Raw genomic sequence first — 14,282 nt, 5'->3', positions numbered from 1 at the left:
CTAGAGACCCTTGAATACATGTGTAATCTAAGTATCTGTTTTGTCATCTGTAAAATAGGTTTATAACCCTTATTTCACAAGATGGACATGCAGATTAAATGAGAAACTGTCATGAAAAGTCAGCTTGTGCTGTCTTTGGCAGACGGTCAGCACCAAAAGATACTGATATTCTTGACGTTAGCAGTGTAACATTTAATAAGAAAATAATAATTTTTTATTATCATCTGGAATAATGTGTTTACTCCTTCCTGGTCTTCTAGCTGCCTCTCTACTATATACTAATTTACTCTTCAAATTTCTCACATAGTGTAGATTGAAGACATAGTGGTTTAAAACCTTTGCTTTTCATGCTTTAAATTCCAGCTGAAGGTCAATGATGGAAATTCTCTGCAGCCTAATTACAAGTGTACATCCTTTGGGATTTTTAATGAAAAATTATTTAGCCAGAACTTCAAGGATCTCAGCTGTTCTAACCATAGAACTTTTGCACCATATTTTAGTCCTTCTGTTTTATTATCCCCTATACTTGAGGTTTTTAATAAACAGAATTATAGCAAATCATAGGTTTTAACTATAAATTCTGGGGAAAAAGTTTTAACAATATCATATTTAACTTCTCAAAAATAAATTATCTGCACAGTTATGTTTTGGGGATGAGAAAACAAGAATGTTTTCTCTTATGAAAATAGAATAGGGGTCAGTTTTAGAGAACAGAAACTCTCAAAGTTGCAGGCATGTATTTTTCTAGAAAATATTTTAATCACTTGTTACCCAGGGACATACTTGGGTGAAATCTTTAAAAAGTAGGATTTGGTGTGTCCTTTACATACATTAAAAATATCCTGGCTCTTTCCCACAGAAGCAGATTTTTTTTTTTTTATGTTGACATTATTTTAGGAATCTAAGAGACACTTTATAAATGACAGCTACACTTTCCCTTCAAGATACTAAAACTGAGAGAGCATGTTGTAGTTTAAGATAGAAATTTTAATCTTACATATTCTGAAGGACATCACATACTGTTGGTAAGAAATTAAAATCAAGACCTCTACCTAACGCATCTCATGATCTAACCTCCCTCTTCTCTCTTACTAGTAGTAAAAAAAGTTCTACTACTTTTTTTTTTTTTTTTTTGCAGTTCCTTTCCACAAGCATTCCTAGTTCTAGAAGATTTTTCATTTCAAGGATTTGAAACATACTATATTTTAAATCTGTCTGTGTAACAGGAAACAAACTCATAACTTTTAGTTGATAATACCTCAAAAAAAAACTTAACACTTGAAGACTAAAAGAACTCCGTTCCAGGAGCAGGGACTTTGTTATCTGTATTATCTGAAGTGCTGGGGTTTGTGCAAGTTCAAGGTGGTGGGACAGTATAGAAATCCAATTCAGAATTCACGGCCTCCTGCTTCTGCTGGGACAAGTGTTGCTCTTGGGCATTTCTGCTTCATGGTGTGACCTGTGAGGTCCCGTGGTTTTATGGGGAGTCAGTCTTCCACGGAGGGAAGTGATAAGAGACATGTTTTCATTTGCAAACTGCCTTCCTAACATGCAATTGGAATTCCCTGCGTGCTCCGCTGTCCCCTGGTGCAGATCTGCATTTCCATCTGGCTGTATCTTCTTTCTGTCTGATGGGCCTTAATTGTTTTTATACCATGGTTCTCTGGGTGAAGCAGTCTTTTAGTTTGACCTTAAAAAGGTATTTATCTTGTCGTCATTTGAGAAAGATATTTTTGCTCCACTGTCTTTCCCTTGCACTGTTTCCAACTAGAACGCATCTTCGGACACCCCCTCCCTGTGTTGCTCTGTGTTCACAGATGCTGGGTTTTGTCTCTGATTTTGAAGATTTTCTCTTTATCACGGCCAATTTGATGATAATGTTCCCTAGGTTTGGGGTTCATGGAACTTCTTAGATCTCTGAATTCATAGATTCCATCACATGTGAGTATTTTCACCATTATTTAAAAAAAAAAAATGTGGCTTTATTCTTCTCTAATAGCTCCAGCCCCTTAGTTACCTCAGTCCCGTGTGCGTCAGGCCACTGGAACCGTGGCCACAGCTCACGGACTCTCTTCTCCATGGAGTTTTCTCTTTATGCTTCACTTTAGGTAGTATCTTTTTTAAAATTTCAGAATATTAGAAGGGTACAAATGTTTTGGTTGCACGAATTGCTTTTGTACAGTTTGAGGCAAAGTTGTAAGTGTGCCTCTCACCTGGGTAGGGTGCACAGTATGAATTCCCCCACTCCACACCACCACTTGCTTTCTGCTGAGTTTTACCAGCAAGTGTGCACGTGGGTGTGAGTGAGTTCGTGTGGCCTTTGTCTTTCCAGCCTTGTGAAACTTCATTGAGAAGAACAGTCGTTTCTATAGGTGCATTCACGTTAACTAACCTTTTCCTCTACAAGATACAATCTGGTACTAATATCATTCAGTGTATTTTTATCTCAGACATTGATGAATCTCAGATCTCTAGTAGATTGATTTAGTCGTTTTTATAACTTTCATGACTTTGCTTAACGTTTTGAATATGTGGAATATACCTGCATGAACTGTTTGAATGTTCTTATTGTCTAATTCTAACATTTGTACCCGTTTCAGCTGATTGATTTTCTCTTCAGTACAGGTCATATTTTCTGCTGCTCTGGACAAGTGGTAATCTTTAAAAATGAACATTTGGAATTTTACCTTGTTGGTAGGTTTTGGATATGTCTGTATTCCCCCACAGACTTATCTTTAATTCTGTTCCCGGGCACATTTTAGTTATTTGGAAACAACTAGATACTTTCAAATCTTGGTTTCTAGATTTGTTAGTGGGAAAAGAACAGTGCATAGTCCAGAGCTGATTGTCCTGCACTAGCCAGGCAAGACCTCTGGTGAATTATGGGGTCTCCTTGCTTGCTGGCATCCATTCCCAGCCCTGTGTCAAGGCCAGGAATATTTTCCCGGCCTCTGGTAGCTTCCTTGCAAACAGGCGCTGCTTGGTTCTCTGCTATGAGCAAGGGGCCCTTTGCAGATGGTACTTCTGGTATCTGGACTTGTGACCTCCAGCCTGGACTCAGTCAGGCTCTCTCCCCTTCTGCCCTGTAAGGAAGAAACTCTCCTAAGGCAGTAATTTCCTACCTCACCCAAAATCAAGGGCATAAAGATTACAGGGAGGGTTGTTTTAGCCTCAGCACACCAGTGGAGCTGGGAACTCTCAAGACTCCACCCCGACAAGGTATCATATTTGGAACTGGTGAGTGAGGTTATGATAAGAAGTAAGACGGAGTGGAACTGAGGGCCTCATACTTGGGACACATAATTGGCTTTTCAATTGAGGATGGATTTTTCTCTTTGGTAGGGGCCATTCCTGTGGCATGAAGGCATCAAGAGCAGTCAGAGTTTCTTCACAAGAGTTTCTCTTGCCCCCGGGGGTTCCTTAAACTGTGGTGTGGGTAGAAACATAGCAATCCGCTCTTCTAACATGGTTCGGTGTTGGGAGAACAGACTGCTGAGAACTGAAGAAGCCCGTGAGCTTCTTAGAGAATCTGAGATGAACAGGAGTCAAAAGGGAGATGTTGCTAAGCATGCAAGGTGAGTACACAGGAAATTAACCAGAAAGGCTCGGCACCGGTAGCTCAGTGAGTAGGGCGCCAGCCACATACACCAGAGCTGGCAGGTTCGAGCCCGGCCCACGCCTGCTAAACAACAGTGACAACTGCAAACAAAAATAGCCGGGCGTTGTGGTGGGTATCTGTAGTCCCAGCTACTCGGGAGGCTGAGGCAAAGAGATTGCTTAAGCCCAAGAGTTTGAGATGCTATGAGCTGTGATGCCACGGCACTCTACCAAAGGGCAATATAGTGAGATTCTATCTCAAGAAAAAAAAAGAAAAGAAAGAAAGAAATTAACCAGAAAAATAGAAGAGTGTAGAGGTAGTCATTGAAATTTACAATACTGGTTATAAGTACACGTGTGGTATTAAATTAATTCAGTGAAGGTGAGACTATAAAGAAAAAAGAGGAAGGAAAGATCTTTAAAGGTTATCTAGATTTGGAGGGTATAAGAAATAATAGACCAGGAAAGTAAATAGGTGAATAATCCTTTGGCAGAAGGCCACTAATATGGCCTTTTCCTGAGTCATTCCAGTAGATTAGTGGTGATGTAAATCAGGCTGTAAGAAACGTGATGCAGGAAATGTCCAGAGTCATTAGGACTTCATGGGAATTTAGAGTACATGGTGTTTTAGGGAGAACATTCTATGGCAAAAGAAATTTTAGGGAAAAGAAAACTGTCAGAGAACCTAAATCTCCCCACTGTGTGGAAATTACTTTGTTTTAGAGATCATAAAAATTCATAAAATTATCAGATTATGCCAAAGTTCATTAGAATTTACAAAGAGCCACATTCAATTGGTTTCACTCCTAGAATAGCATATTGTTGAGTCATCATGCATTAGGATTATTATAAGAAAAATTATCATATCGTTTTATAACTTTTTCATAAGAAGCATAAATTAATGATTTATTGGCTTTAATTAAATGTAATTTATTAACATTTTTAGCATTTAAAAGCATGTAAATTCTTTTGAGGGCTCTAATTCAGTATGAAACCTGAAATCATAAAACTCATACTCACAGTTTTATTAGTTTCTTCAATATATGTTTTATTTAACATTGTGATGTAGCATTAGTTAGAATGGTATGAGCTAAATCTGAGGAAGTGTAAACACTTAATGTTAAATCTTAACTATAGTGAGCCTTCCTCACCGCTATGGTCTGAATGTTTGTTTCCCCACCAAAATTCATGCGTTGAACTCTTACCCCTCAATGATTATATTCGGGTGGGGGAGGTGTCTATAGGTGATCAGATTATTATGCAAGATACCAACGGAGCTCCTTGGCCCCTTCCACCATGTGAGGACACAAAGGGAAAGTCCCATCTTTGAATCAAGAAATGGGTCCTCACCAGACACCAAATCTGCATCATGATCTTGGACTTCTCAGCCTCCTGAACTGTCAGAAATACATTTCTGTTCATAAGCTATGCAGTTGATGGAATTCTGTGACAGCAGCCCCCCAAAACAATGACACAGTCCACACGCTCTGGATTGCATGGTCTCATCTCCACTAACACACATTTCCCTAGGTTAACAATTTGCATCTTTTTTCTCCTTTGCATGGTCTTCTATGCACTTATCAGTAGTTTAAACTGAAAGTCCCCAGTTTGTATAAATCTTCTCTCAACACAAACACACAGAACAATATGTGTATATCAGCCTTTTGACGTGGTCCAATCTGGCCTGGCTGCCTTCTTTGCACAGCTGTCTCCTGGGAATCTCCCTTCATCTCCCTGGGGGATTGCCCCTGGGTCCCTCTTACATGGTTCCTTGTCTTCTCCACCAGTTTTTTTTTTTTTTTTTTGTAGAGACAGAGTCTCACTTCATGGCCCTCGGTAGAGTGCCGTGGCCTCACACAGCTCACAGCAACCTCCAACTCCTGGGCTTAGGCGATTCTCTTGCCTCAGCCTCCCGAGTAGCTGGGACTACAGGCGCCCGCCACAACGCCCGGCTATCTCCACCAGCTTTTAACCTTCCTACTTTGCTTTCCTAGTGCAAAATGTCTTTCCATTTGGAAAGAGTGAATGGGAGTCATTTTGTTTTTTTTGAGACTTGCACATCTTTTATATATATATTTTTATTTTTTAATTTTAATTTTATTTTATTAATTAATTAATTTTTTTTTTTTTTTTTTTTTTGCAGTTTATGACCGGGGCTGGGTTTGAACCTGTCACCTTCCGTATATGGGGCCGGTGCCCTACTCCTTTGAGCCACAGGTTCTTTTATATTTTTTTAGTCAACGCTCACATTTAGTTAATAAGCTGGGTAAAGAAGTAAAGAAGAATTCAGGTTAGAAATCATTTTCTTTCAAGAGTTTTGAGACGATGCTTCATTATCCTCTACCCTCCAAAGCTGCTGTGGAGAAGTATGAAAACTTTTAGAGATTTGATGTCTTTTAATGAAATCTTCTCTTGCTTTCTCCCAGAAAACTTGTTCTATCCTCCTTAAGCTTTTATGGTGCTGTGTGTTGATAGAACTATTTTTAGGCATCTTGCAGGACCTTAGTGGGAATTTTAACCTAGAAATATGTTGTTTAGTTTTAGAAAATTCTATTGAAATTTTTTAATGCTTTTCTCCCCCTTTTAACACATTTCATTACTGTTTTTCTCTTTAATTCTAATTATTCAGATGCTAAAATATACACTGGTCCTCAAATTTTTTCTTCTAATCTTCTCTTTTTGTACTTTTCTATCTTTACTTTCTGAGATTTCTACAATTTAGACATCTGCATATCTAATGAATGATTCATTGCTCTTATTATGCTTTCATTTCTAAGAGTTAGCTTTATTCTCTGAGAATTCCTTTCAATTGGCATTTGGTGTTTATTTAATAGATGCAAAATCATCTTTTCTTTCTCCATGATATTAATATTGTTTTAGTTTTCTTCTCTCTGCATAGTTCCAACTTTATGATGATCTTCTGTTTTAGAATTCACCTTTCATATTATAGACTCTTCAAAATTACCTCACGTTCTTAGGAGTCTGTTCACATTTGAGTGTGGAGGTGAGTTGATCCAACCCTCGCTAGTGGGGCTTGTTAGCAGTGTCCTTCGAAGAGAATTGCTGGGTTTGTCCACGCAGAGCACCATGCAAATTTTGCAGAAAAGACTCTTTCAAGTTCCAGCTTTGAATGTGAACATTTGACTGCTCTTCTTCTGCGAGCTGTGTGAGGGTGAAGTAGGCATCTCAAAATTTAGCATGTAAATTTTTATTTATTCAATGCCCCACTTTAAACACTCCGTCTTAGGGTCCTCAAGTCAAGAGAATTTTCATTTCACTGCCTCCAAATAATCAACCTCTGGTCTTCGCATAGTGTGTAGGGCATGTTGGGTCTAACCAATATTCTAAACAGGTTTTTCAGCCAATATCTAGCTTGCTGCTGTATTGATGCCCCATCCCCTCCCCCCAACATCTTTGACAGGTTTTCCTGTATAAATTGGCCTATGTTTTAATGTACCCCACTCTTTAGAATTTCATTCTCTTGGGTGTGATGAGTCATTTCCTACTTTGTCCATCTACAATATTTTATCAGTTCTGAGACATACATTTTGTATTTTTTACTCTATCTGTGTTTACTAGCTCTCGGATTGAGATGACATTCATTTGACAGGACATGACCGTTTTTTGGAAGTATTGTTGTTTTTCTCAGGACTTTAAGTATTTCTAACAATTGATGACACTCAAACTTGCAGAAATATGGTTCTTATTCCCCTCCTCTCTATGTTTATGGAGTTACAGGCCCTCCTTGCCATTTTTTCCAGCAGGCAAGAGTTAATACAAGGGGGTTCAAACTATCTTCTTTGTTTGGAGGTCAGATCATCTTGTGAAAGAACTTGGATGATCTCAGGAAAAAGGGCAAGCCTAACATATCCCAGGTCTTTGTACCATCTGCTGTACTCCCTGAGCTGGAATGTCCTCATTTGCCTAAGTTGGTCCCTCTGTTCTCCTTCCCAGCGTAGCCATATTCCACACCAAGGTGCTGGTCATGGTCCCAGTTAGAAAGAGTTAAAGAGGTCTTGGTGTGTGACATACCTTTTGGGGACAAGATGCATTATAAGAGGGACTTTACCTAACATGCAAAAAAAGAAAAAAAGAAGAAAAGCAAAAGGAAAGAATTAAGAATAGCTGATGTCTGATACTTTTAAGTTGTAGTCAAATTTCCTGTTGTGCCCTCTACTTCTGGAACTTTGGTTTATACCTAGTTTAATTTTTAGCAAATCCCTGGGTCAGTGAGAAGGCTAATTCTCTAGGCCTGGGGCCCTCATAGGAGCATTTCATTAACTCAACTTTCTTGGAGACTGATGTTTCCACAGCATTACTGTACCTAATGTTGGCCTCCTTTGATGGTCGCTTTAACCGAGTGGTGAGCCATCCACTCAATCTATACCCACCTTGATTGCCCATTGACTGATACATCCACGGGCTCCTGTCAGAGTCTCAGCAATTTGTCTATTTCCTCCAGAGGCTTGTCACCACCTCCACTATTCCTTTCACTCTCTCCTTCCCATCTCATCTGCAGATGAGACCTGGTTCTAAGAAGCAGCAATGCCACACAATCAAGTTGGCTATATGTAAAATAAGAGAATGGAGGATCATTGCTCTTTCTTCTTTAAAAGCTAAGATTCAATAGTTTAGTGGAGTCTGACTTAGTAACCATGGAGCAAAATGACTGTTCAAGTGTTTTGAACCATTTTATTAGAAAGTAAATAATGGTCATTATCAGTGTCCAAAAATTTTCCTCAGATATTCTTCTACCTTCAAAAGGGTCAGAATATAGGACTGTGGTTTCTCTGTCCCTGTACCAATGAGCTCTTGCTCCCTGGCATCTCCCTTCTCGCACCAATCAACAATTCGTATCACTAAGTAATCCTGGGTGATCTTTCTCTCACATCACTTTTAATTCTCATTTCAGATGAATGAGATGACTTCATAGCCACACCCCCTGGTAATGTTAACTTTATCCTACTGAGACATGTTGCCAAGGCAAGTCTGAAGGGAAGGTAGTGCAAAATGACAGGGTAATAATCGGAAGCCTACAGCCAACTGTCCGACAAATCTGGAAAGAACAAACCATGATGTCAGGATAGAATGGAACAAATCAATGTCAACTGTAAAGCTGTATAGAATTCATTGGTGAGTCAAAAACTATGGCAAAGATCTGTCCACGAAAGTTTACAAAACTGACAGACTAATGTTTTAAACAACTACAGTGTCATCCTGGGTTACCTCGCAAGACAGCAGCTGACAGGGATCAGCGCTCTGAAGTAGAATCATAGGGACCTTTTCAAAACAGTTTCAATAAAATAAAAATATAACAAAACATCCCTTCTCGTAACCAATTCCTTCATTCTGCAAGGTTCCGTCTGGGTTTGCTATCATTTTATCTTGCTAAATGCCCTGCTAGCCAAATAAACTGTGTTTACCACAGTTACTTAATTCATCTAAATGATAGGACTCCATGGAATACAGAGACTACATTTCTTGTCATTTCAACATGATGTAAAATTCCATTAGGTTTCATTAAAAATTTAATAGCACTATTATATTTTGACCCTTAGCTGTATAACAGTGATCTCTACAACTTTTTAAATGCCCATTCAGAACTATAGAATAAAAATTTACAGGTAATTAGAGCTCCATAATATGTATTTTGAAACTTTTTACTAGTTTATTTTTTTATTTTTTAATGTACACACCTGCTGGGGGATGACTATTTCCCTTACAACAATATGACATGATAATGGCAGTCAATATTTTAAATAGTCACTTACCATGTACCCTACTCTGGTAAGTACTTTCTATGTGTTAACATCAATTCTGCACCTTGACCCAATAAGGTAGGCATTTGATTGTCTAAAATGTCTCAGACTTAAAAAAGTTAAGTAGCATCCTTAGAAATCAGTTGGGACTGGAACTCAAGGTCTAACTCAGATTAACTGCCTAGAATCCCATTGCTTTAAAACTCTACCGAACCAGGAACAACACAGACAAAAGAATAAAATAAATTAATTAATAAAGAAGGATTCTAGCTCATCATTTCATGCTTGATTTTATCTTACTTTCCTCCACCTGCCTGGAGATAAAATATTAAAATCTACAACCATGGAGAGAATTATCCTTATTGTACTGTTCAAGTTCACACTAAAATGGAAATATTTCCTTCTAATAATGGTGCTTTACTTTTAGGAGGGGCAATGCTGAACTCAGGTATACTCAACAAGGGCGATGAAGATAGTGAGGAGGTATCCTCCATCACCCTTGCCTAGGTCCATGAGAGCAGTCTTCCAACATTTGAATAGTGAACATGGAAGCAGCATCACCCCAGGCTCAGCCAAACTGGTGGCTTGCATTCCCTCCAGTGGAGTTTGCATGGGTTTGGTCTGCACTCACAGTGTGAGGTATCCACTTCCTCTTCCCCACTTTCTCTCTTTTCCTGAAGTCTAGGTTCAATGTCTTTGCTTTCAATTTCCCAGAGAGGGAGCACAACAGCACTTCATTTGATTGCCATCGGTTTTGCATGAGCATGTTCCTGACCTCTTCCTCACTCTATACCTGGAAGGATTGACGATCATTCTCCCAGCACCAACGACACTTTTTTGAATCCTCTTGATTCACATGCCTGTCCTCTCTCTTAGGCCATTTATGCATGGACAACAGGAACCACACTTTTGCATTATCACTTTTTTCTTGCTTAGGATAGAATAAACCCAATACATGATGAATGGAAGGATAGGTGAGTGCCTTAATGTAGGACCTCAACAAATAAAATTTTGGGATCAATACCACAAAGTGTAGAGTAGTGTACAGCAAGCTTACAAAATGTATCTGAGAAAATGTAGAAAATGAGGTTAAATTACTTTTATATTTACTTTTGTATTCTCTAAAGCAAGATTTCTATGATCTTTTCTCATAAATTGCTCTTTCTCATTCTTGCACATTCGTGACACACACACGTACACACACACACAATCACATGACTCTACATGTTATATATCTTCTGCATATATAATCTGCTTTAGGAAGAACGCTATTCAAAACAGACATCTTTGAGTGACAAAATAATAAGATTTATTCTTTCTCGTTCAATACTCTTTGTTGAAAGTTCAAGAGCTAAGTTTTCATATTACAGGAATAATTGTACATGCTCTCATCACCAAACATCATCAGGAATTTACTCAACTGATTGCCAGCATTTTCCTTTGAAGGTCTTGTCTTCCTTCCTGGAACAAACTCTTTTGGTGGATTCTATGATACCATCTCCAGCCTTCCTTCCCACCTCTCTGGATACTCTTCTCACCTCATTTTCCTCTTTGAGTGTTTCTTTCTATCTTAAGCCACCATTTTACTTGTGATTATTTTAAGGCTCTATTTTCTTGAACTTTCTCTGAATAACCTCATCCATTCTCACAGCCTCTTCGACTGGCTCGTGGTCTCTATCCATTCCCAGAGCCCCCACGACTGGCTCGTGGTCTCTATCCATTCCCACAGCTTCCACGACTGGCTCGTGGTCTCTATCCATTCCCACAGCCCCCACGACTGGCTCGTGGTCTCTATCCATTCCCACAGCCCCCACGACTGGCTCGTGGTCTCTATCCATTCCCACAGCCCCCACAACTGGCTTGTGGTCTCTATCCATTCCCACAGCCCCCACGACTGGCTCGTGGTCTCTATCCAATTATTCCACTTGCCATGCAGTCCCCCAAACCAGAGGTTCACATCCAAAACCAGAATCCACCAAAATATGCAAATTTACTTATGTTATTTTGCTTTTATCTCATGAAATAACACCATCATTTATCCAAATGGCTTAATCCTAAAACTTGTGTAGCTTTCTGGACTCTGTCCTCTCCAGAGTTATATAACAAATCATTTCTAATCTATCCCCTGAGAAACCCATGGACAGAGCTCCAATTTCAAACCACCATTATCTCTTGCCTGACTTCTTAAACTTAGCATCCTCACTAGATTATCTGCTCTGTTCAAACTCATTTTCAATCTGTTCTCCAAAATATAGCCAAAAAAATCCTTTAAAAATAACAAATGTGGTTATGCTATTCATTTATTCAGAAACTATTAGTGGCTTTTCATTTTCAAAGGATAAAAATGATTTGTTCTTAATGTTTAACCCTTCAACGGCTCAACATTTTATAACATTAAAGGGAATATGCTTTACTACAGGCATCAACATCTGTCTCTCTTAAAACCTGATATCAATTTGAGCAAATCTTATTAGCTGTCCCAAGTAATAGATTTTTTTCATTCGCATAAAGGAATAGACTTTCAAATCTTAATATAGTGTTATTAATTGAAAATTATAGATATAACCGAGACAACTACAATTTCTTAAGACAACTTTCAAATGATTGTTTAACATTTAATAGTTTCTACTAGTTACTCAGTTCTCCCCATCTTTGAAGATACCTTTCCTTTTTTGCCCCCTAAGAAATGTATGTGGCAGCTCTCATGGGAGGAAAAACACTGTTCTGACTTCTGAGAAAAGCATCAGCAGAGGTTTGCTTTGTACTGACCTCCCCTCCCAAGTGCCTTGTCTGAACTGTGAAATCTACATAAAAATAAACTCAATCATAAAATTGACATTTTCAGATACGATTTAATAGTTCATCCTACATCACTGAATAGAAAAGTAATCTATTTTCCCATTATTTTACTTTCTCTGGAACATAAAATTTTCCAATGAATTTCACCGGTAGCTCTGTGAGATGTGAGCATCTGTCAGCATTTCAAGAATGTAGGAAGTCTCCTCAGCAGCTCTATATTCCCCAGAGAGTTCTATGATTTGATCACTAGAAATCAACAATATGGTGATGTTGCTGGTTTTTTTTTTTTTTCAGTATCACAATATAAGAGTTTTCTGGTACATAAATGAAAAGTCAAAGGAGCACCACCTTCTCCCTAACAGCAACCACGGATGAGCACAGAGCTGTTCCTGCTCCTCTGCCTGGCAGCAAATCACACATCCCAATATTTTAGAGTTAGTATCATGTTTATTCCAAAGCAGGAATGATGTATTTTCTTCAACCAAATCGCTAGTATGTACTACCTATTAGGTATCAAATAAACATTTATGGAATGAATGACTAATATAACAACAGGGCAACAGATATTTATGTGCAAAGCCTTCTTCAAGGTTCAAGGAAGAAACGGGCACAAAATTAGTGCAGGTACGGATCCTGCTGATGGTTTTAAGTCGAGTAAAAGAGTTGAAATCTGTACTTTATTAACTAGAATATGAATAAAATGCTAAACTGTGATGTAAGACACATAAAGGAATGCCAAAGACAATTTCGCATTAGAAAAAAAACAGAAAGGGCTGGTGAGAAAGAAGAAATCAAGGCAATGCTTCATCAGAGATAATGAGATGCCATTTGTTGGCTATAATCCAAGGTCTTATAGCTGGGAAGAACATCAGCACTACTTAAGGCCCAGAACTGGACAAATACTGAATGTGAATGGATTTGTTTCAGGAAGTAAGTAGAGTTCATTCTGATTCAAGTGTAAGGCCAGACAATATCAGGCAAATAAATTAGGAGCCCGACAGAAGTAAAAGGTCAAAATGCAGAAATGATCCTGATTTTATTCGTTTATTGAATCTGATACACATCTCATCTGTTTCCATACAAGAAAATAGTTACTAAAATTTAACTCATTTTTTGACCTTTGAGGGTCAAGAGTGTAAATATGGATCTTGTACCGTACTGCACTACAGGATGTGAATTTGTCACTGAATGTCCCTGTCAACTGTAGAGCTTCTTCATAATTAAGTAAACACAATGAAGTCTGTTGTGGGGGGGTTGTGGACACAGAGAGCTACAGGCTCTTACAACCAAATAAGTAGTCTAACTCTCCACTGCTTCATCTGCTGCTGACATTTCCCCCTCATGCATGTGTGTGTGTATGTGTGTGTGTGTACGTGTATGTGTGTGTATGTGTATGTGTGTGTATGTGTATGTGTGTGTGTGTGTACGTGTATGTATGTGTATGTGTGTGTGTATGTGTGTGTGTGTGTGTGTCTTTCAGAGCTTCTGTGCCTCGTTGCCTCCAGAGTGGTTTTTAATTCTTACTGTCACATCCACTGTTTACTGATGCACCCGAGGTTACCACTGGACTGATATCAGGCAAGAGGGAGTGATTGTTAAAATGATACCGTAAGATTTTGTGTAATAGTTTTATTATTTCTACAAAACAGCTATAATGTTACTCTCATTATTTTATCTTCACTCTGGTCCAGTGAAGGATTTAGGATGTAAAATATAATCCATTTGTATAAAGAAGAGTGAACTGGCAGTCAGGGAGTTAAGTGAATAATTCAAGATCACTAAGTTAGTGGTACAGCAGAGACAGTGACAGGTGGCCTACTGGTCTTCATAAGGTATGGAATATGCATACGCCTTTTCTTGATAAGCTATGCAATATGTATATGCACGTCAACTTTTTTGTTTCATCTAGGAAATATATTTCCCCCTTGCTTTGGTAGTGACATATTCAAAACACGAACATTCTTACATTAACTTGTTAAAATCCATATGGGACAAGAGGATCTGAGTCTGCTGTTCACTTCTTAGAATATTGTACGTTCAATTAAAAGAAAATGCTCTCTTTGCTAAAGCAGCTTAATGATTTGAACATTTCAGTGTGATCTATTCTCAGATCAACTTCAAAAGACT

At 38.5% G+C, this 14,282-nt stretch overlaps 1 protein-coding gene across 3 annotated transcripts in view; it reads right to left on the bottom strand.

Annotated features, from left to right (window-relative positions):
* The window catches only part of CTNND2 (catenin delta 2), a 943,962-nt gene that overhangs the window by 630,581 nt on the left and 299,099 nt on the right, over positions 1-14,282 (bottom strand). The window lies entirely within an intron of this gene.

Source organism: Nycticebus coucang, chromosome 1 (genome assembly GCF_027406575.1).
Source record: "Nycticebus coucang isolate mNycCou1 chromosome 1, mNycCou1.pri, whole genome shotgun sequence".
Taxonomy (NCBI): Eukaryota; Metazoa; Chordata; class Mammalia; order Primates; family Lorisidae; genus Nycticebus; species Nycticebus coucang.
This window is presented reverse-complemented; position numbering and strand designations above follow the sequence as displayed.